The 22,751-nt window shown below is 42.4% G+C and overlaps 1 protein-coding gene across 3 annotated transcripts in view; it reads right to left on the bottom strand.

Moving 5' to 3' along the window:
• The window catches only part of LOC139749117 (uncharacterized), a 69,363-nt gene that overhangs the window by 19,765 nt on the left and 26,847 nt on the right, over positions 1–22,751 (bottom strand). For all 3 annotated transcript variants that reach the window (XM_071662711.1, XM_071662713.1, XM_071662712.1), the window contains one exon: positions 20,146–20,346. The gene's annotated coding sequence lies outside the window, so the exon portion shown is untranslated. The remainder of the gene's footprint in view (positions 1–20,145; positions 20,347–22,751) is intronic.

Genomic DNA, 22,751 nt, shown 5'->3' with positions numbered 1-22,751 from the left:
ATTGACAGGCGCACGAGAGAGACTTTTGGATGTTAATGTGCTGAGAGGTGCAACTGGAGGGATGTCTGATCATTATCTTGTGGAGGCTAAGGTGAAGATTTGTATGGGTTTTCAGAAAAGAAGAGTGAATGTTGGGGTGAAGAGGGTGGTGAGAGTAAGTGAGCTTCGGAAGGAGACTTGTGTGAGGAAGTACCAGGAGAGACTGAGTACAGAATGGAAAAAGGTGAGAACAATGGAAGTAAGGGGAGTGGGGGAGGAATTGGATGTATTTAGGGAAGCAGTGATGGAGTGCACAAAAGATGCTTGTGGCATGAGAAGCGTGGGAGGTGGGTTGATTAGAAAGGGTAGTGAGTGGTGGGATGAAGAAGTAAGATTATTAGTGAAAGAGAAGAGAGAGGCATTTGGATGATTTTTGCAGGGAAAAAATGCAACTGAGTGGGAGACAGATGTATAAAAGAAAGAGACAGGAGGTCAAGAGAAACGTTCAAGAGGTGAAAAAGAGGGCAAATGAGAGTTGGGGTGAGAGAGTATCATTAAATTTTAGGGAGAATAAAAAGATGTTCTGGAAGGAGGTAAATAAAGTGCATAAGACAAGGGAGCAAATGGGACTTCAGTGAAGGGCGCTAATGGGGAGGTGATAACAAGTAGTGGTGATGTGAGAAGGAGATGGAGTGAGTATTTTGAAGGTTTGTTGAATGTGTTTGATGATAGAGTGGCAGATATAGGGTGTTTTTGTCGAGGTGGTGTGCAAAGTGAGAGGGTTAGGGAAAATGATTTGGTAAACAGAGAAGAGGTAGTAAAAGCTTAGCGGAAGATGAAAGCTGGCAAGGCAGCAGGTTTGGATGGTATTGCAGTGGAATCTATTAAAAAAGGGGGTGACTGTATAGCTGACTGGTTGGTAACGTTATTTAATGTATGTATGACTCATGGTGAGGTGCTTGAGGATTGGTGGAATGCGTGCATAGTGCTATTGTACAAAGGCAAAGGGGATAAGAGTGAGTGCTCAAATTACAGAGGTATAAGTTTGTTGAGTATTCCTGGGAAATTATAGGGGAGGGTATTGATTGAGAGGGTGAAGGCATGTACAGAGCATCAGATTGGGGAAGAGCAGTGTGGTTTCAGAAGTGGTAGAGGATGTGTGGATCAGGTGTTTGCTTTGAAGAATGTATGTGAGAAATACTTAGAAAAGCAAATGGATTTGTATGTAGCATCTATGGATCTGGAGAAGGCATATGATAGAGTTGATAGAGATGCTCTGTGGAAGGTATTAAAAATATATGGTGTGGGAGGCAAGTTGTTAGAAGCAGTGAAAAGTTTTTATCGAGGATGTAAGGCATGTGTACGTGTAGGAAAAGAGGAAAGTGATTGGTTCTCTGTGAATGTAGGTTTCCGGCAGGGGTGTGTGATGTCTCCATGGTTGTTTAATTTGTTTATGGATGGGGTTGTTAGGGAGGTGAATGCAAGAGTTTTGGAAAGAGGGGCAAGTATGCAGTCTGTTGTGGATGAGAGAGCTTGGGAAGTGAGTCAGTTGTTGTTCGCTGATGATACAGCACTGGTGGCTGATTCATGTGAGAAACTGCAGAAGCTGGTGTCTGAGTTTGGTAAAGTGTGTGAAAGAAGAAAGTTAAGAGTAAATGTGAATAAGAGCAAGGTTATTAGGTACAGTAGGGTTGAGGATCAAGTCAATTGGGAGGTAAGTTTGAATGGAGAAAAACTGGAGGAAGTAAAGTGTTTTAGATATCTGGGAGTGGATCTGGCAGCGGATGGAACCATGGAAGCGGAAATCAATCATAGGGTGGGGGAGGGGGCGAAAATCCTTGGAGCCTTGAAGAATGTGTGGAAGTCGAGAACATTATCTCGGAAAGCAAAAATGGGTATGTTTGAAGGAATAGTGGTTCCAACAATGTTGTATGGTTGCAAGGCGTAGGCTATGGATAGAGTTGTGCGCAGGAGGGTGGAGGTGCTGGAAATGAGATTTTTGAGGACAATGTGTGGTGTGAGGTGGTTTGATCGAGTAAATAATGTAAGGGTGAGAGAGATGTGTGGAAATAAAAAGAGCGTGGTTGAGAGAGCAGAAGAGGGTGTTTTGAAATGGTTTGGGCAAATGGAGACAATGAGTGAGGAAAGATTGACCAATAGGATATATGTGTCGGAGGTGGAGGGAACGAGGAGAAGTGGGAGACCAAATTGGAGGTGGAAAGATGGAATGAAAAAGATTTTGAGTGATCGGGGCCTGAACATGCAGGAGGGTGAAAGGTGGGCAAGGAATAGAGTGAATTGGAAGCGGAAGTGGACCATAGGGTGGGGGAGGGGGTGAAAATTCTGGGAGCCTTGAAGAATGTGTGGAAGTCGAGAACATTATCTCGGAAAGCAAAAATGGGTATGTTTGAAGGAATAGTGGTTCCAACAATGTTGTATGGTTGCGAGGCATGGGCTATGGATAGAGTTGTGGCAGGAGGATGTATGTGCTGGAAATGAGATGTTTGAGGACAATGTGTGGTGTGAGGTGGTTTGATCGAGTAAGTAACGTAAGGGTAAGAGAGATGTGTGGAAATAAAAAGAGCGTGGTTGAGAGAGCAGAAGAGGGTGTTTTGACGTGGTTTGGGCACATGGAGAGGATGAGTGAGGAAAGATTGACCAAGAGGATATATGTGTCGGAGGTGGAGGGAACAAGGAGAAGAGATGCTCTGTGGAAGGTATTAAGAATATATGGTGTGGGAGGAAAGTTGTTAGAAGCAGTGAAAAGTTTTTATCAAGGATGTAAGACGCTTCATATGCCCTGGTTCAATCCATTCACAGCACGTCGACCCCGGTATACCACATCGTTCCAATTCACTCTATTCCTTGCACGCCTTTCACCCTCCTGCATGTTCAGGCCCCGATCACTCAAAATCTTTTTCACTCCATCTTTCCACCACCAATTTGGTCTCCCACTTCTCGTTCCCTCCACCTCCGACTCATATATCCTCTTGGTCAATCTTTCCTCACTCATTCTCTCCTTGTGCCCAAACCATTTCAAAACACCCTCTTCTGCTTTCTCAACCACGCTCTTTTTATTTCAACACATCTCTCTTACCCTTACATTACTTACTCGATCAAACCACCTCACACCACATATTGTCCTCAAACATCTCATTTCCAGCACATCATCCCTCCTGCGCACAACTCTATCCATAGCCCACGTCTCGCAACCATACAACATTGTTGGAACCACTATTCCTTCAAACATACCCATTTTTGCTTTCCGAGATAAAGTTCTCGACTTCCACACATTCTTCAAGGCTCCCAGGATTTTCGCCCCTTCCCCCACCCAATGATCCACTTCCGCTTCCATGGTTCCATCCGCTGCCAGATCCACTCCCAGATATCTAAAACACTTTACTTCCTCCAGTTTTTCTCCATTCAAACTTACCTCCCAATTGACTTGACCCTCAACCCTACTGTACCTAATAACCTTGCTCTTATTCACATTTACTCTTAACTTTCTTCTTTCACACACTTTACCAAACTCAGTCACCAGCTTCTGCAGTTTCTCACATGAATCAACCACCAGCGATGTATCATCAGCGAACAACGACTGACTCACTTCCCAAGCTCTCTCATCCACAACAGACTGTATACTTGCCCCTCTTTCCAAAACTCTTGCATTCACCTCCCTAACAACCCCATCCATAAACAAATTAAACAACCATGGAGACATCACACACCCCTGCCGCAAACGTACATTCACTGAGAACCAATCACTTTCCTCTCTTCCTACATGTACACATGCCTTACATCCTCGATAAACACTTTTCACTGCTTCTAACAACTTGCCTCCCACACCATATATTCTTAATACCTTCCACAGAGCATCTCTATCAACTCTATCATATGCCTTCTCCAGATCCATAAATGCTACATACAAATCCATTTGTTTTTCTAAGTATTTCTCACATACATTCTTCAAAGCAAACACCTAATCCACACATCCTCTACCATATATATATTTATTATTTTATATTTATTATACTTTGTCGCTGTCTCCCGCGTTTGCGAGGTAGCGCAAGGAAACAGACGAAAGAAATGGCCCAACCCCCCCCTACACATGTATATACATATGTCCACACACGCAAATATACATACCTACACAGCTTTCCATGGTTTACCCCAGACGCTTCACATGCCTTGATTCAATCCACTGACAGCACGTCAACCCCGGTATACCACATCGCTCCAATTCACTCTATTCCTTGCCCTCCTTTCACCCTCCTGCATGTTCAGGCCCCGATCACACAAAATCTTTTTCACTCCGTCTTTCCACCTCCAATTTGGTCTCCCTCTTCTCCTCGTTCCCTCCACCTCCGACACATATATCCTCTTGGTCAATCTTTCCTCACTCATTCTCTCCATGTGCCCAAACCACTTCAAAACACCCTCTTCTGCTCTCTCAACCACGCTCTTTTTATTTCAACACATCTCTCTTACCCTTACGCTACTCACTCGATCAAACCACCTCACACCACACATTGTCCTCAAACATCTCATTTCCAGCACATCCATCCTCCTGCGCACAACTCTATCCATAGCCCACGCCTCGCAACCATACAACATTGTTGGAACCACTATTCCTTCAAACATACCCATTTTTGCTTTCCGAGATAATGTTCTCGACTTCCACACATTCTTCAAGGCCCCCAGAATTTTCGCCCCCTCCCCCACCCTATGATCCACTTCCGCTTCCATGGTTCCATCTGCTGCCAGATCCACTCCCAGATATCTAAAACACTTCACTTCCTCCAGTTTTTCTCCATTCAAACTCACCTCCCAATTGACTTGACCCTCAACCCTACTGTACCTAATAACCTTGCTCTTATTCACATTTACTCTTAACTTTCTTCTTCCACACACTTTACCAAACTCAGTCACCAGCTTCTGCAGTTTCTCACATGAATCAGCCACCAGCGCTGTATCATCAGCGAACAACAACTGACTCACTTCCCAAGCTCTCTCATCCCCAACAGACTTCATACTTGCTCCTCTTTCCAAAACTCTTGCATTTACCTCCCTAACAACCCCATCCATAAACAAATTAAACAACCATGGAGACATCACACACCCCTGCCGCAAACCTACATTCACTGAGAACCAATCACTCTCCTCTCTTCCTACACGTACACATGCCTTACATCCTCGATAAAAACTTTTTACTGCTTCTAACAACTTTCCTCCCACACCATATATTCTTAATACCTTCCACAGAGCATCTCTATCAACTCTATCATATGCCTTCTCCAGATCCATAAATGCTACATACAAATCCATATATATATATATATTTTTTTTTTTTTTTTTTTTTTTATACTTTGTCGCTGTCTCCCGCGTTTGCGAGGTATATATATATATATATATATATATATATATATATATATATATATATATATATATATATATATATACACGTATATGCTTGTGGCTTGAGAAGCATGGGAGGTGGGCAGATTAGAAAGGGTAGTGAGTGGTGGAATGAAGAAGTAAGATTATTGGTGAAAGATAAGAGAGAGGCATTCGGACGATTTTTGAAGGGAAATAATGCAAATAATTGGGAGATGTATAAAAGAAAGAGGCAGGAGGTCAAGAGAAAGGTGCAAGAGGTGAAAAACAGGGCAAATGAGAGTTGGGGTGAAAGTGTATCATTAAATTTTAGGGAGAATAAAGATGTTTTGGAAGGAGGTAAATAAAGTGCGTAAGTCAAGGGAACAAATGGGAACATCAGTGAAGGGGGCTAATGGGGAGGTGATAACAAGTAGTGGTGATGTGAGAAGGAGATGGAGTGAGTATTTTGAAGGTTTGTTGAATGTGTTTGATGATAGAGTGGCAGATACAGGGTGTTTTGTTTGTGGTGGTGTGCAAAGTGAGAGGGTTAAGGAGAATGATTTGGTAAACAGAGAAGAGGTAGTAAAAGCTTTGTGGAAGATGAAAGCCGGCAAGGCAGCGGGTTTGGATGGTATTACAGTGGAATTTATTAAAAAAGTGGGTGACTGTATTGTTGACTGGTTGGTAAAATTATCTAATATACGTATGACTCATGGTGAGGTGCCTGAGGATTGGTGGATTGCTTGTATAGTGCCATTGTACAAAGGCAAAGGCGATAAAAGTGAGTGCTCAAATTACAGAGGTATAAGTTTGATGAGTATTCCCGGGAAATTATATGGGATGGTATTGATTGAGAGGGTGAAGGCATGTATACAGAGGATGAGATTAGGGAAGAGCAGTGTGATTTTAGAAGTGGTAGACAATGTGTGGATGAGGTGTTTGCTTTGAAGAATGTATGTGAGAAATACTTAGAAAAGCAAATGAATTTGTATGTAACATTTATGGATCTGGAGAAGGCATATTATAGAAATGATAGACATGCTCTGTGGAAGGTATTAAGAATATATGGTGTGGGAGGCGAGTTGTAAGAAGCAGTGAAAAGGTTTTATCGAGGATGTAAGGCATGTGTACGTATAGGAAGAGAGGAAAGTGAATGGTTCTCAGTGAATGTTGGTTTGCGGCAGGGGAGCATGATGTCTCCATGGTTGTTTAATTTGTTTATGGATGGGGTTGTTTGGGAGGGAAATGCAAGATTTTGGAAAGAGGGGCAAGTATGCAGTCTGTTGTGGAAGAGAGAGCTAGGGAAGTGAGTCAGTTGTTGTTCGCTGTTGATACAGCACTGGTGGCTGATTCGGGTGAGAAACTGCAGAAGCTGGTGACTGAGTTTGGTAAAGTGTGTGAAAGAAGAAAGCTGAGAGTAAATGTGAATAAGAGCAAGGTTATTAGGTACAGTAGGGTTGAGGGACAAGTCAATTGGGAGGTAAGTTTGAATGGGGAAAACTGGAGGAAATGAAGTGTTTTAGATATCTGGGAGTGGATTTGGCAGCAGATGGAACCATGGAAGCGGAAGTGAGTCACAGGGTGGGGGAGGGGGCTTAGGTTCTCAGAGCGTTGATGAATGTGTGGAAGGCGAGAACATTATCTTGGAAAGCAAAAATGGGTATGTTTGAAGGAATAGTGGTTCCAACAATGTTGTATGGTTGCGAGGCGTGGGCTATAGATAGGGTTGTGCAGAGGAGGGTGGATGTGTTAGAAATGAGATGTCTTAGGACAATATGTGGTGTAAGGTGGTTTGATAAAGTAAGTAATGAGAGGGTAAGAGAGATGTGTGGTAATAAAAAGAGTGTGGTTGAGAGAGCAGAAGAGGGTGTTTTGAAATGGTTTGGTCACATGGAGAGAATGAGTGAGGAAAGATTTACAAAGAGGATATATGTGTCAGAGGTGGAGGGAACGAGGAGAAGTGGAAGACCAAATTGGAGGTGGAAAGATGGAGTGAAAAAGATTTTGTGTGATCGGGGCCTGAACATGCAGGAGGGTGAAAGGCGGGCAAGGAATAGAGTGAATTGGATCAATGTGGTATACTGGGGTTGACATGCTGTCAGTGGATTGAATCAGGGCATGTGAAGCATCTGGGGTAAACCATGGAAAGTTGTGTGGGGCCTGGATGTGGAAAGGGAGCTGTGGTTTTGGGCATTATTGCATGACAGCTAGAGACTGAGTGTGAATAATGGGGCCTTTGTTGTCTTTTCCTAGTGCTACCTCGCACACATGAGGGGGGGAGGGGGATGGTATTCCATGGGAATTCCATGGGAATGAATAAAGGCAGACAGTGTGAATTGTGTGCATGGGTATATATGTATGTGTCTGTGTGTATATATATGTGTACATTGAGATGTATAGGTATGTATATTTGCGTGTGTGGACGTGTATGCATTTACATTGTGTATGGGGGTGGGTTGGGCCAATTCTTTCGTCTGTTTCCTTGTGCTACCTCGCAAACGCAAGAGACAGCGACAAAGCAAAAAAGAAAAAAAAAAGTCTATATATGTATACATTGAAATGTATAGGTATGTATGTATGCATGTGTGGATGTGTATGTATATACATGTGTATGTGGGTGGGTTGGGCCATTCTTTCATCTGATTCCTTGCACTACCTTGCTAACGCGGGAGACAGCAACAAAATATAATAAATACAAGGTGCTTTGGTTAAGGCGGTGTGCGAAGTGAGAGGGTCAGGGAGAATGATTTGGCAAACTGAGAGGTAGTGAAGGCTTTGCAGAAGATGAAATCCGGCAAGGCGGCAGGTTTGGATGGTATTGCTGTGGTATGTATTAAAAAAGGGGGTAACTGTGTTGTCGACTGGTTGGTGAGGATATTCAATATATGTATGGTTCATGGTGAAGTGCCTGAGGATTGGCAGAATGCATGCACAGTGTCATTGTACAAAGGCAAAGGGGATAAAAATGAAAGTTCAAATAACAGAGGTATAAATTTGTTGAGTATTCCTGGGAAATTATATAAGAGGGTATTGACTGAGAGGGTCAAGGCATGTACAGATCATCAGATTGGGGAAGAGCAGTGTGGTTTCAGAAGTGGTGGAGGATGTGTGGATCAGGTGTCTGCTTTTAAGAATGTATGTGGGAAATACTTAGAAAAACAGATGGATCTGTTTGTAGCATTTATGGATCTGAAGAAGGCATATGATAGAGTTGATAGAGATGCTTTGTGAAAGGTATTTAGAGTATATGGTGTGGGATGTAAGTTGCTAAAAGCAGAGAAAAGTTTTTATCGCGGATGTAAGGCATGTGTAAGAGTAGGATGAAAGTGATTGGTTCCCAGTGAATGTCATTTTGCGGTAGGGGTTCATGATGTGTCCATGGTTGTTTAATTTGTTTATGGATTGGGTTGTTATGGAGGTGAATGTGAGAGTTTTGGAGAGAGGGGCAAGTATGCAGTCTGCGGTGGATGAGAGGGCTCGGGAAATGAGTCAGCTGTTGTTTGCTGATGATACAGCGCTGGTGGCTGATTCGGGTGAGAAACTGCAGAAGTTGGTGACTGAGTTTGGTAAAGTGTGTGAAAGAAGAAAGCAGAGAGTGAATGTGAATAAGAGCATGGTTGTTAGGTTGAGTAGGGTTGAGGGACAAGGAACAGAGAAGGGGCCAAGTGATGATTTTCCCTTTAAGGCTCTGTCCTCTGTTCCTGATGCTACCTCACTAACACAGGAAATGGCGAATATGTACGGAAAAAATAATTTATATATGATAATGAGTTACCTACGGGCGAGGAAGATTTGAACTGTCTCCTACCACACGGCAGGGCAGCACACTATCTTTTGGACCAAAAGCCAACAAAAGCTTTTAATCTCAGACCAACCCATGGTCTATGGGATCCCCAAGCACATTTCATGACCTGAGAGGCTAGGGAAAGCCCTCGCCAGCTGTAAGTCATTGGCAGCATCACATCAATCCTCCAATGCTACAGTTGAATTTATACATCTTTACATGACATGTATTGGACACATGGAATAGATGTTAATGATAATGAATAATTTTCCTTAAATTTACTTTCATTCACTGAAGAACCCTTTTTGGCAAATTTCACAAATTTTCTTTTTGTAAAAAATTTAAAATACCTTTACTTAATAATGCTTTCAATAAATTTAATGGAAGATAGTCTAATGGAAGATAGTCAAACTTTATTGTTATCTCAAGTAGAAAAAGTAATAAAAAAAAAAACTGACTCATTTTTAAACGGATAACCGACTTTTGGGGAATGTTCTTGAAATCGAGATAAAATGAAAGGATTAGGTTACGGTCTGGATAATGCATGGTGCTTCTGAAATCGAGATACAATGAAAGGGTTCGGTTATAGTCTGGGTAAAGCACAGGGAAAAGGGTGTCGCTATTCAAAAAGCCAGATCCAGGTTATTTTCTCTTCTATGTAGTTGTGCTCTCAAATGACTCAAAAGTATATTTATTAATTCATTTTACTTTGTCGCTGTCTCCCGCGTTAGCAAGGCAACGCAAGGAAACAGACAAAAGAATGGCCCAACCCACCCACATACCCATGTATATACATACACGTCCACACCCACAAATATACATATCAATACATCTCAATGTATACATATATATACACACTAAGACATATACATATATACACATGTACATAATTCATACTGTCTGCCTTCATTCATTCCCATCACCATCCCACCACACATGAAATAACAACCCCCTTCCCCCTCATGTGCGCGAGGTAGCGCTAGGAAAAGACAACAAAGGCCACATTCATTCACACTCAGTCTCTACCTGTCATGTATAATGCACCGAAACCACAGCTCCTTTTCCACATCCAGGCCCCACAGAACTTTCCATGGTTTACCCCAGACGCTTCACATGCCCTGGTTCAATCCATTCACAGCACGTCGACCCTGGTATACCACATCGTTCCAATTCACTCTATTCCTTGCACGCCTTTCACCCTCCTGCATGTTCAAGCCCCAATCACTCAAAATCTTTTTCACTCTGTCTTTCCACCTCCAAATTCGACTCCCACTTCTCGTTCCCTCTACCTCTGACACATATATCCTCTTGGTCAATCTTTCCTCATTCATTCTCTCCATGTGACCAAACCATTTCAAAACACCCTCTTCTGCTCTCTCAACCACAATCATTTTATTACCACACATCTCTCTTACCCTATTATTACTTACTCGATCAAACCACCTCACATCACATATTGTCCTAAAACATCTGATTTCCAGCACATCCACCCTCCTCTGCAAACTCTATCTGTAGCCCACACCTCACAACCATATAACATTGTTGGAACCACTATTCCTTCAAACATACCCATTTTTGCTTTACGAGATAATGTTCACGACTTCCACACATTCTTCAATGTTCCCAGAACTTTCGCCCCCTCCCCCACCCTATGACTCACTTCCGCTTCCATGGTTCCATCCGCTGCCAAATCCACTCCCAGATATCTAAAACACTTCACTTTCTCCAGTTTTTCTCCATTAAAACTTACCTCCCAATTGACTTGTCCCTCAACCCTTGCTCTTATTCACATTTACTCTCAACTTTCTTCTTTCACACACTTTACCAAACTCAGTCACCAGCTTCTGCAGTTTCTCACCCAAACCAGCCAACAGCACTGTATCATCAGCGAACAACAACTGACTCACTTCCCAAGCTCTCTCATCCACAAAAGACTGCATACTTGCCCCTCTTTCCAAAACTTGCATACACATCCTAACAACCCCATCCATAAACAAATTAAACAACCATGGAGACATCAAACACCCCTGCCGCAAACCTACATTCACTGAGAACCAATCACTTTCCTCTCTTCCTACACGTACACATGCCTTACATCCTCGATAAAAACTTTTCACTGCTTCTAACAACTTGCCTCCCACACCATATATTCTTAATACCTTCCACAGAGCATCTCTATCAACTCTATCATATGCTTCTCCAGATCCATAAATGCTACATACAAATCCATTTGTTTTTCTAAGTATTTCTCACATACATTCTTCAAAGCAAACACCTAATCCACACATCCTCTACCATAAGTATATTTATTATTTTATATTTATTATACTTTTGTCTCTTCTCCCGCTTTGCGAGGTACAGATAAAAAAACAAAAAAAAATAAAAAAAAAAAAAAATAAAAAAGGCCCCCCCCGCAAGGAAACAGACGAAAGAATGGCCCAACCCCCCCCTACACATGTATATACATACACATCCACACATGCAAATATACATACCTACACAGCTTTCCATGGTTTACCCCAGACGCTTCACATGCCCTGATTCAATCCACTGACAGCACGTCAACCCCGGTATACCACATCGTTCCAATTCACTCTATTCCTTGCCCGCCTTTCACCCTCCTGCATGTTCAGGCCCCGATCACTCAAAATCTTTTTCACTCCGTCTTTCCACCTCCAATTTGGTCTCCCTCTTCTCCTCGTTCCCTCCACCTCCGACACATATATCCTCTTGGTCAATCTTTCCTCACTCATTCTCTCCATGTGCCCAAACCACTTCAAAACACCCTCTTCTGCTCTCTCAACCACGCTCTTTTTTATTTCAACACATCTCTCTTACCCTTACGCTACTCCACTCGATCAAACCACCTCACACCACACATTGTCCTCAAACATCTCATTTCCAGCACATCCATCCTCCTGCGCACAACTCTATCCATAGCCCACGCCTCGCAACCATACAACATGGTTGGAACCACTATTCCTTCAAACATACCCATTTTTGCTTTCCGAGATAATGTTCTCGACTTCCACACATTCTTCAAGGCCCCCAGAATTTTCGCCCCCTCCCCCACCCTATGATCCACTTCCGCTTCCATGGTTCCATCTGCTGCCAGATCCACTCCCAGGTATCTAAAACACTTCACTTCCTCCAGCTTTTCTCCATTTAAACGTACCTCCCAATTGACTTGACCCTCAACCCTACTGTACCTAATAACCTTGCTCTTATTCACATTTACTCTTAACTTTCTTCTTCCACACACTTTACCAAACTCAGTCACCAGCTTCTGCAGTTTCTCACATGAATCAGCCACCAGCGCTGTATCATCAGCGAACAACAACTGACTCACTTCCCAAGCTCTCTCATCCCCAACAGACTTCATACTTGCCCCTCTTTCCAAAACTCTTGCATTTACCTCCCTAACAACCCCATCCATAAACAAATTAAACAACCATGGAGACATCACACACCCCTGCCGCAAACCTACATTCACTGAGAACCAATCACTCTCCTCTCTTCCTACACGTACACATGCCTTACATCCTCGATAAAAACTTTTCACTGCTTCTAACAACTTACCTCCCACACCATATATTCTTAATACCTTCCACAGAGCATCTCTATCAACTCTATCATATGCCTTCTCCAGATCCATAAATGCTACATACAAATCCATATATATATATATATATATATCTATATGATATACACGATTATGCTTTGTGCTTGAGAAGCTATGGGAGGTGGCAGATTAGAAAGGGTAGTGAGTGGTGGAATGAAGAAGTAAGATTATTGGTGAAAGATAAAGAGAGGCATTCGGACGATTTTTGAGGGAAATAATGCAAATAATTGGGAGATGTATAAAAGAAAGAGGCAGGAGGTCAAGAGAAACGTTCAAGAGGTGAAAAAGAGGCAAATGAGAGTTGGGGTGAGAGAGTATCATTAAATTTTAGGGAGAATAAAGATGTTTTGGAAGGAGGTAAATAAAGTGCGAAAGTCAAGGAAACAAATGGGAACATCAGTGAAGGGGGCTAATGGGGAGGTGATAACAAGTAGTGGTGATGTGAGAAGGAGATGGAGTGAGTATTTTGAAGGTTTGTTGAATGTGTTTGATGATAGAGTGGCAGATATAGGGTGTTTTTGTCGAGGTGGTGTGCAAAGTGAGAGGGTTAAGGAGAATGATTTGGTAAACAGAGAAGAGGTAGTAAAAGCTTAGCGGAAGATGAAAGCTGGCAAGGCAGCAGGTTTGGATGGTATTACAGTGGAATTTATTAAAAAAAGTGGGTGACTGTATTGTTGACTGGTTGGTAAAATTATCTAATATACGTATGACTCATGGTGAGGTGCTTGAGGATTGGTGAATGCGTGCATAGTGCTATTGTACAAAGGCAAAGGGGATAAAAATGAAAGTTCAAATAACAGAGGTATAATTTGTTGAGTATTCCTGGAAATTATAGGGGAGGTATTGATTGAGAGGGTGAAGGCATGTATACAGAGGATGAGATTAGGGAAGAGCAGTGTGATTTTAGAAGTGGTAGACAATGTGTGGATGAGGTGTTTGCTTTGAAGAATGTATGTGAGAAATACTTAGAAAAGCAAATGGATTTGTATGTAGCATCTATGGATCTGGAGAAGGCATATTATAGAAATGATAGACATGCTCTGTGGAAGGTATTAAGAATATATGGTGTGGGAGGCGAGTTGTAAGAAGCAGTGAAAAGGTTTTATCGAGGATGTAAGGCATGTGTACGTGTAGGAAAAGAGGAAAGTGAATGGTTCTCAGTGAATGTTGGTTTGCGGCAGGGGAGCATGATGTCTCCATGGTTGTTTAATTTGTTATGGATGGGGTTGTTTGGGAGGGAAATGCAAGATTTTGGAAAGAGGGGCAAGTATGCAGTCTGTTGTGGAAGAGAGAGCTAGGGAAGTGAGTCAGTTGTTGTTCGCTGTTGATACAGCACTGGTGGCTGATTCGGGTGAGAAACTGCAGAAGCTGGTGACTGAGTTTGGTAAAGTGTGTGAAAGAAGAAAGCTGAGAGTAAATGTGAATAAGAGCAAGGTTATTAGGTACAGTAGGGTTGAGGGACAAGTCAATTGGGAGGTAAGTTTGAATGGGGAAAACTGGAGAGAAAAATGAAGTGTTTTAGATATCTGGGAGTGGATTTGGCAGGCAGATGGAACCATGGAAGCGGAAGTGAGTCACAGGGTGGGGGAGGGGGCTTAGGTTCTCAGAGCGTTGATGAAATGTGTGGAAGGCGAGAACATTATCTTGGAAAGCAAAAATGGGTATGTTTGAAGGAATAGTGGTTCCAACAATGTTGTATGGTTGCGAGGCGTGGGCTATAGATAGGGTTGTGCAGAGGAGGCGGTGGATGGTTAGAAATGAGATGTCTTAGGGACAATATGTGGTGTAAGGGTGGTTTATAAAGTCATAATGATAGGGTAAGAGAGATGTGTGGAAATAAAAAGAGCGTGGTTGAGAGAGCAGAAGAGGGTGTTTTGAAATGGTTTGGTCACATGGAGAAATGAGTGAGGAAAGATTGACCAAGAGGATATATGTGTCAGAGGTGGAGGGAACGAGGAGAAGTGGGAGACCAAATTGGAGGTGGAAAGATGGAATGAAAAAAGATTTTGTGTTGGATCGGGCCTGCAACATGCAGGAGGGTGAAAGGCGGGCAAGGAATAGAGTGAATTGGATCAATGTGGTATACTGGGGTTGACATGCTGTCAGTGGATTGAATCAGGGCATGTGAAGCATCTGGGGTAAACCATGGAAAGTTGTGTGGGGCCTGGATGTGGAAAGGGAGCTGTGGTTTGTCATTATTGCATGACAGCTAGAGACTGAGTGTGAATAATGGGGCCTTGTGTCTTTTCCTAGTGCTACCAAGTCGCACACATGAGGGGGGGAGGGGGAATGATTGCATGGAATTCCATGGGAATGAATAAAGGCAGACAGTGTGAATTGTGTGCATGGGTAATATATGTATGTGTCTGTGTGTAAATATATGGGTACATTGAGATGTATAGGTATGTATATTTGCGTGTGTGGACGTGTATGCATTTACATTGTGTATGGGGGTGGGTGGGCCAATTCTTTCGTCTGTTTCCTTGTGCTACCTCGCAAACGCAAGAGACAGCGACAAAGCAAAAAAGAAAAAAAAAAGTCTATATATGTATACATTGAAATGTATAGGTATGTATGTATGCATGTGTGGAATGTGTTATGTATATACATGTGTATGTGGGTGGGTTGGGCCATTCTTTCATCTGATTCCTCCTTGGCACTAACCTTGCTAACGCGGGAGACAGCAACAAAATATAATAAATACAAGGTGCTTTGGTTAAGGCGGTGTGCGAAGTGAGAGGGTCAGGGAGAATGATTTGGCAAACTGAGAGGTAGTGAAGGCTTTGCAGAAGATGAATTCCGGCAAGGCGGCAGGTTTGGATGGTATTGCAGTGGAATCTATTAAAAAAGGGGGTAATCTGGTGTTGTCCGGACATGGTTGGTGAGATATTCAATATATGTATGGTTCATGGTGAAGTGCCTGAGGATTGGCAGAATGCATGCACAGTGTCAATTGTACAAAGGCAAAGGGGATAAAAATGAAAGTTCAAATAACAGAGGTATAATTTGTTGAGTATTCCTGGGAAATTATATAAGAGGGTATTGACTGAGAGGGTCAAGGCATGTACAGATCATCAGATTGGGGAAGAGCAGTGTGGTTTCAGAAGTGGTGGAGGATGTGTGGATCAGGTGTCTGCTTTTAAGAATGTATGTGGGAAATACTTAGAAAAACAGATGGATACTGTTTTGTAGCATTTATGGATCTGAAGACGGCATATGATAGAGTTGATAGAGATGCTCTGTGGAAGGTATTAAGAATATATGGTGTGGGAGGCAAGTTGTTAGAAGCAGTGAAAAGTTTTTATCGCGGATGTAAGGCATGTGTAAGAGTAGGATGAAAGTGATTGGTTCCAGTGAATGTCAGTTTGCGGTAGGGGTTCATGATGTGTCCATGGTTGTTAATTTGTTTATGGATTGGGTTGTTATGGAGGTGAATGTGAGAGTTTTGGAGAGAGGGGCAAGTATGCAGTCTGTTGTGGAAGAGAGAGCTAGGGAAGTGAGTCAGTTGTTGTTCGCTGTTGATACAGCACTGGTGGCTGATTCGGGTGAGAAACTGCAGAAGTTGGTGACTGAGTTTGGTAAAGTGTGTGAAAGAAGAAAGTTAAGAGTAAATGTGAATAAGAGCAAGGTTATTAGGTACAGTAGGGTTGAGGGACAAGTCAATTGGGAGGTAAGTTTGAATGGAGAAAAACTGGAGGAAGTAAAGTGTTTTAGATATCTGGGAGTGGATTGGCAGCAGATGGAACCATGGAAGCGGAAGTGAGTCACAGGGTGGGGGAGGGGGGGGGGGGGGGGGGGGGGGGGGGGGGGGGGGGGGGGGGGGGGGGGGGGGGGGGGGGGGGGGGGGGGGGGGGGGGGGGGGGGGGTGGGCCATTCTTTCGTCTGTTTCCTTGTGCTACCTCGCAAACGCAAGAGACAGCGACAAAGCAAAAAAGAAAAAAAAAAAAATATATATATATATAATATATATATATATTTATTTATTTTGCTTTGTCGCTGTCTCCCGCGTTAGCGAGGTAGCGCAAGGAAACAGACGAAAGAATGGCCCAACCCACCCACATACCCATGTATATACATACACATCCACACATGCAAATATACATACCTACACAGCTTTCCATGGTTTACCCCAGACGCTTCACATGCCCTGGTTCAATCCATTCACAGCACGTCGACCCTGGTATACCACATCGTTCCAATTCACTCTATTCCTTGCACGCCTTTCACCCTCCTGCATGTTCAAGCCCCAATCACTCAAAATCTTTTTCACTCTGTCTTTCCACCTCCAATTTCGACTCCCACTTCTCGTTCCCTCTACCTCTGACACATATATCCTCTTGGTCAATCTTTCCTCATTCATTCTCTCCATGTGACCAAACCATTTCAAAACACCCTCTTCTGCTCTCTCAACCACAATCATTTTATTACCACACATCTCTCTTACCCTATTATTACTTACTCGATCAAACCACCTCACATCACATATTGTCCTAAAACATCTGATTTCCAGCACATCCACCCTCCTCTGCAAACTCTATCTGTAGCCCACGCCTCACAACCATATAACATTGTTGGAACCACTATTCCTTCAAACATACCCATTTTTGCTTTACGAGGTAATGTTCACGACTTCCACACATTCTTCAATGTTCCCAGAACTTTCGCCCCCTCCCCCACCCTATGACTCACTTCCGCTTCCATGGTTCCATCCGCTGCCAAATCCACTCCCAGATATCTAAAACACTTCACTTTCTCCAGTTTTTCTCCATTAAAACTTACCTCCCAATTGACTTGTCCCTCAACCCTTGCTCTTATTCACATTTACTCTCAACTTTCTTCTTTCACACACTTTACCAAACTCAGTCACCAGCTTCTGCAGTTTCTCACCCAAACCAGCCAACAGCACTGTATCATCAGCGAACAACAACTGACTCACTTCCCAAGCTCTCTCATCCACAAAAGACTGCATACTTGCCCTCTTTCCAAAACTTGCATACACATCCCTAACAACCCCATCCATAAACAAATTAAACAACCATGGAGACATCAAACACCCCTGCCGCAAACCTACATTCACTGAGAACCAATCACTTTCCTCTTTTCCTACACGTACATATGACTTACACCCTCAATAAAAACTTTTCACTGCTTCTAACAACTTGCCTCCCACACCATATATTCTTAATACCTTCCACAGAGCATCTCTATCAACTCTATCATATGCCTTCTCCAGATCCATAAATGCTACATACAAATCCATTTGCTTTTCTAAGTATTTCTCACATACATTCTTCAAAGCAAACACCTGATCCACACATCCTCTACCACTTCTGAAACAACACTGCTCTTCCCCAATCTGATGCTCTGTACATGCCTTCACCCTCTCAATCAATACCCTCCTATATAATTTACCAGGAATACTCAACAAACTTACACCTCTGTAATCTGAGCACTCACTTTTATCCCCTTTGCCTTTGTACACTGGCACTATGCAAGCATTCAGCCAGTCCTCAGGCACCTCACCATGAGTCACACATACATTAAATATTCTTACCAACCAGTCAACAATACAGTCACCCCCTTTTTTAATAAATTCCACTGCAATACCATCTAAATCCGATGGCTTGCCAGCTTTCATCTTCCACAAACTTTTACTACCTCTTCTCTGTTTACCAAATCATTTTCCCTAACCCTCTCACTTTGCACACCACCTCGACCAAAACACCCTATATCTGCCACTCTATCATCAAACACATTTAACAAACCTTCAAAATACTCACTCCATCTTCTCACATCACCACTACTTGTTATCACCTCCCCATTAGCCCCCTTCACTGAAGTTCCCATTTGTTCCCTTGTCTTACACATTTTATTTACCTCCTTCCAAATCATCCTTTTATTCTCCAAAAAATCTAATGATACTCTCTCACCCCAACTCTCACTTGCCCTCTTTTTCACCTCTTGCACCTTTCTCTTGACCTCCTGCCTCTTTCTTTTATACATCTCCCACTCATTTGCATTATTTCCCTGCAAAAACTGTCCAAATGCCTCTCTCTTCTCTTTCACTAATAATCTTACTTCTTCATGTCACCACTCACTACCCTTTCTAATCTGCCCACCTCCCACGCTTCTCATGCCACAAGCATCTTTTGCATAGCCATCACTGCTTCCCTAAATACATCCCATTCCTCCCCCACTCCCCTTACGTCCTTTGTTCTCACCTTTTTCCATTCTGTACTCAGTCCCTCCTGGTACTTCCTCACACAAGTCTCCTTCCCAAGCTCACTTACTCTCACCACTCTCTTCACCCCAACATTCTCTCTTCTTTTCTGAAAACCTCTACAAATCTTGACTTTCACCTCCACAAGATAATGATCAGACATCCCTTCAGTTGCACCTCTCATCACATCAGCATCCAAAAGTCTCTCTTTCGCGCACCTATCAAATAACACATAATCCAATAACACTCTCTGGCTATCTCTCCTACTTACATACCTATACTTAGGTATATCTCTCTTTTTAACCAGGTATTCCCAATCACCAGTCCTTTTTCAGCACATAAATCTACAAGCTCTTCACCATTTCCATTTACAACACTGAACACCCCATGTACACCAATTATTCCCTCAACTGCCACATTACCCACCTTTGCATTCAAATCACCCATCACTATAACCTGGTCCCGTGCATCAAAACTACTAACACACTCACTCAGCCGCTCCCAAAACACTTGCCTCTCATGATCTTTCTTCTAATGCCCAGGTGCATATGCACCAATAATCACCCATCTCTCTCCATCCACTTGCAGTTTTACCGATATCAATCTAGAGTTTACTTTCTTACACTCTATCACATACTCCCACCACTCCTGTTTCAGGAGTAGTGCTACTCCTTCCCTTGCTCTTGTCCTCTCACTAACCTCTGACTTATCTCCCAAGACATTCCCAAACCGCTCTTCCCCTTTACCCTTGAGCTTCATTTCACTCAGAGCCAAAACATCCAGGTTCCTATCTCTCCTTTTTTCTCATCTTGATTACATCCACACACATATAGACACCCCAATCTGAGCCTTCGAGGAGGATGAGCACTACCCGCGTGACTCCTTCTTTTGTTTCCCGATTTAGAAAGTTAAAATACAAGGAGGGGAGGGTTTCCAGCCCACCGCTCCCATCCCCTTCAGTCGCCTTCTACGATATAATTAAAAGTAATTATATCATATATATATTGAATAGCTACCTCTTTTATAATGCATTAGAAATACTTCCAAGAATTTCCTAACTGATATTTCTAACCCATATTTGTTTTTAGGTTAAAATTTCCAATCATCTTCCAGACCAGATTATCTGATCCACAATTATGATGAGTAAATATATATGATTTTTACCTCTGATTGTGTGCAGATGAAAGCAATGAGGAAGTAGAGGTTTTCCACCTTACTATCACTTTCACTGCTCTTGTCACAAGATGTGCCATGTAGCTCAATGATTCATGTATCATATGATGGTTCTTGCCCTCTTCTGAAATCCCAGCTGATGTCTGATTCCACCAGTTACCCAGAGATGTTGCTTTCAGCCTCCTCCCACAGCTAAAAAAAAACATGTATTTCAGTTATCTACAGGTCATCATGGAAGATGCACATACATTGATCAAGCATGATACCAAATATATTTGCCCACAATCATATAATACATATGAGACACATGGTAACTAAGTAATAAAGAATATCAGAAAAAATGAAATAAGCAAAAAACATTTTAAAGAAAGCATAGCTCAAACCAGAACATAACTACAATATTTCTAAGCATTTCTGACGATGAAAAACAATATCATTGTTAGTGGAATGAATAAAAATACTATACATTTTGTTTAGGTTACAGCTTAACACTGGTTTTTAAGGATCCAATTACAGTCAAATAAACTGTAACTGTGAATTCACTTAGATAGCAACCATTCTATTCCACTCTTTGCAGGTGAACAGAATCATGGATTCAAGTATATTGATGTCTCATGCTGCAAAGTGTCCTCAAAAAAGTCCGAATACCATTTATGATACGGCTTTCAAATTTCAGATTACATTTGTGGAACAAATCTTATTGCAGGGACCTCTTGATTTACACCATTTTCCAGAATAATGCACATGGTCAATTTACTCCCTTTCTTACTTGATGTGGCCTTATGTTTGGAATAATGCAATCACTGTTGGTCAGGCAGTGTGGTTGTGTGGCATCTTCAGCACCATATGAGAAGCCCACATACACATGGCATAGGTATACAGCAGCTTCCCACCCTGAAGCCCTCAGTGCATAGATACAGTCTACAGTCAGAGTGCTACACTATTTTGTGTTAAAGTATATATGTGGCACGTTTTGCCCCTTGCATCATAACACCAAAGAAAATTTTAAGTTCTCCTGGTAAAGGTGATGCTAAGAAGCATAATGCCATCACCACTGAGGTTCAGATGCATTGCTCAAATGTTATGAGAGAGGTTAACAAACAACTGATATTACGCATGCCCTTGAATTTGGTGAATCTACTTTATGGATGATTCGTGATGCACATAAGATCAAGTATAGTGTCAAGAGTGGAACATTAATCAAAACATCGAAGACCTTACATTCTCAAAATCTGATTATGGTGAGAATTGAACAAATGAACACATAAACACCAAACTCATTAAAATGTTCCCAACAGCATGCTTGCGATATATAATGACTTGGCAGTAGCAGAAGGAGAAGTGAGGACATTTCAAGCAAGTTCTGGTTAGTTTGCAAATATTATGAAACAATGCAATTGCCACAACATAAAGATGACTAGTGAAGCTACTTCCGCTGATTATGTTGTAGCAAAAAACTCCCAAGGAACCCTCTTTACTGTTATTGTCTCAAGTAGATTTTTAACATAAGGATACATGTGTCAGAGGCAAAGGGAACAAGCAGGGGACCAAACTGAAGGTGGAAGGCTGGACTGAAAAACATTTTGAGCGATCGGGGCCTGAATACATAGGAGGGTGAGAGGCATGCAAGGAATATAGTGAATTGGAACGATGTGCTGTTAATGGACTGAACCTGGGGATAGAAGAGAAAGAATACTTCCCACGCATTCCTCACGTGTCGTAGAAGCGACTAAAGGGGACGGGAGCAGGGGGCTGGAAACCCTCCCCTCCTTGTATTTCAACTTTCTAAAAGGGGAAACAGAAGAAGGAGTCACATGGGGAGTGCTCATCCTCCTCAACGGCTCAGATTGAGGTGTCTAAATGTGTGTGGATGTAACCAAGATGAGAAAAAAGGAGAGATAGGTAGTATGATTGAGGAAAGGAACCTGGATGTTTTGGCTCTGAGTGAAACGAAGCTCAGGGTAAAGGGGAAGAGTGGTTTGGGAATGTCTTGGGAGTAAAGTCAGGGGTTAGTGAGAGGACAAGAGCAAGGGAAGGAGTAGCACTACTCCTGAAACAGGAGTGGTGGGAGTATGTGATAGAGTGTAAGAAAGTAAACTCTAGATTGATATTGGTAAAACTGAAAGTGGAAGGAGAGAGATGGGTGATTATTGATGCATATGCACCTGGGCATGAGAAGAAAGATCATGAGAGGCAAGTGTTTTGGGAGCAGCTGAGAGAGTGAGTTAGCAGTTTTGATGCATGAGACAGGGTTATAGTGATGGGTGATTTGAATGCAAAGATGAGTAATGTGGCAGTTGAGGGAATAATTGGTGTACATGGGGTGTTCAGTGTTGTAAATGGAAATGGTGAAGAGATTGTAGATTTATGTGCTGAAAAAGGACTGGCAATTGGGAATACCTGGTTTAAGAGGAGAGATATACCAAGTATAAGTATGTAAGCAGGAAAGATGGCCAGAGAGCATTATTGGATTACGTGTTAATTGATAGGCACGTGAAAGAGAGACTTTTGGATGTTAATGTGCTGAGAGGTGCAACTGGAGGGATGTCCAATCATTATCTTGTAGAGGTGAAGGTGAAGATATGTAGGAGTTTTGA

This window comes from Panulirus ornatus, chromosome 6 (assembly GCF_036320965.1).
Source record: "Panulirus ornatus isolate Po-2019 chromosome 6, ASM3632096v1, whole genome shotgun sequence".
NCBI classification, from domain to species: Eukaryota; Metazoa; Arthropoda; class Malacostraca; order Decapoda; family Palinuridae; genus Panulirus; species Panulirus ornatus.
The sequence above is the reverse complement of the archived record's forward strand: the minus strand, read 5'-3'. Positions and strand labels throughout refer to the sequence as shown.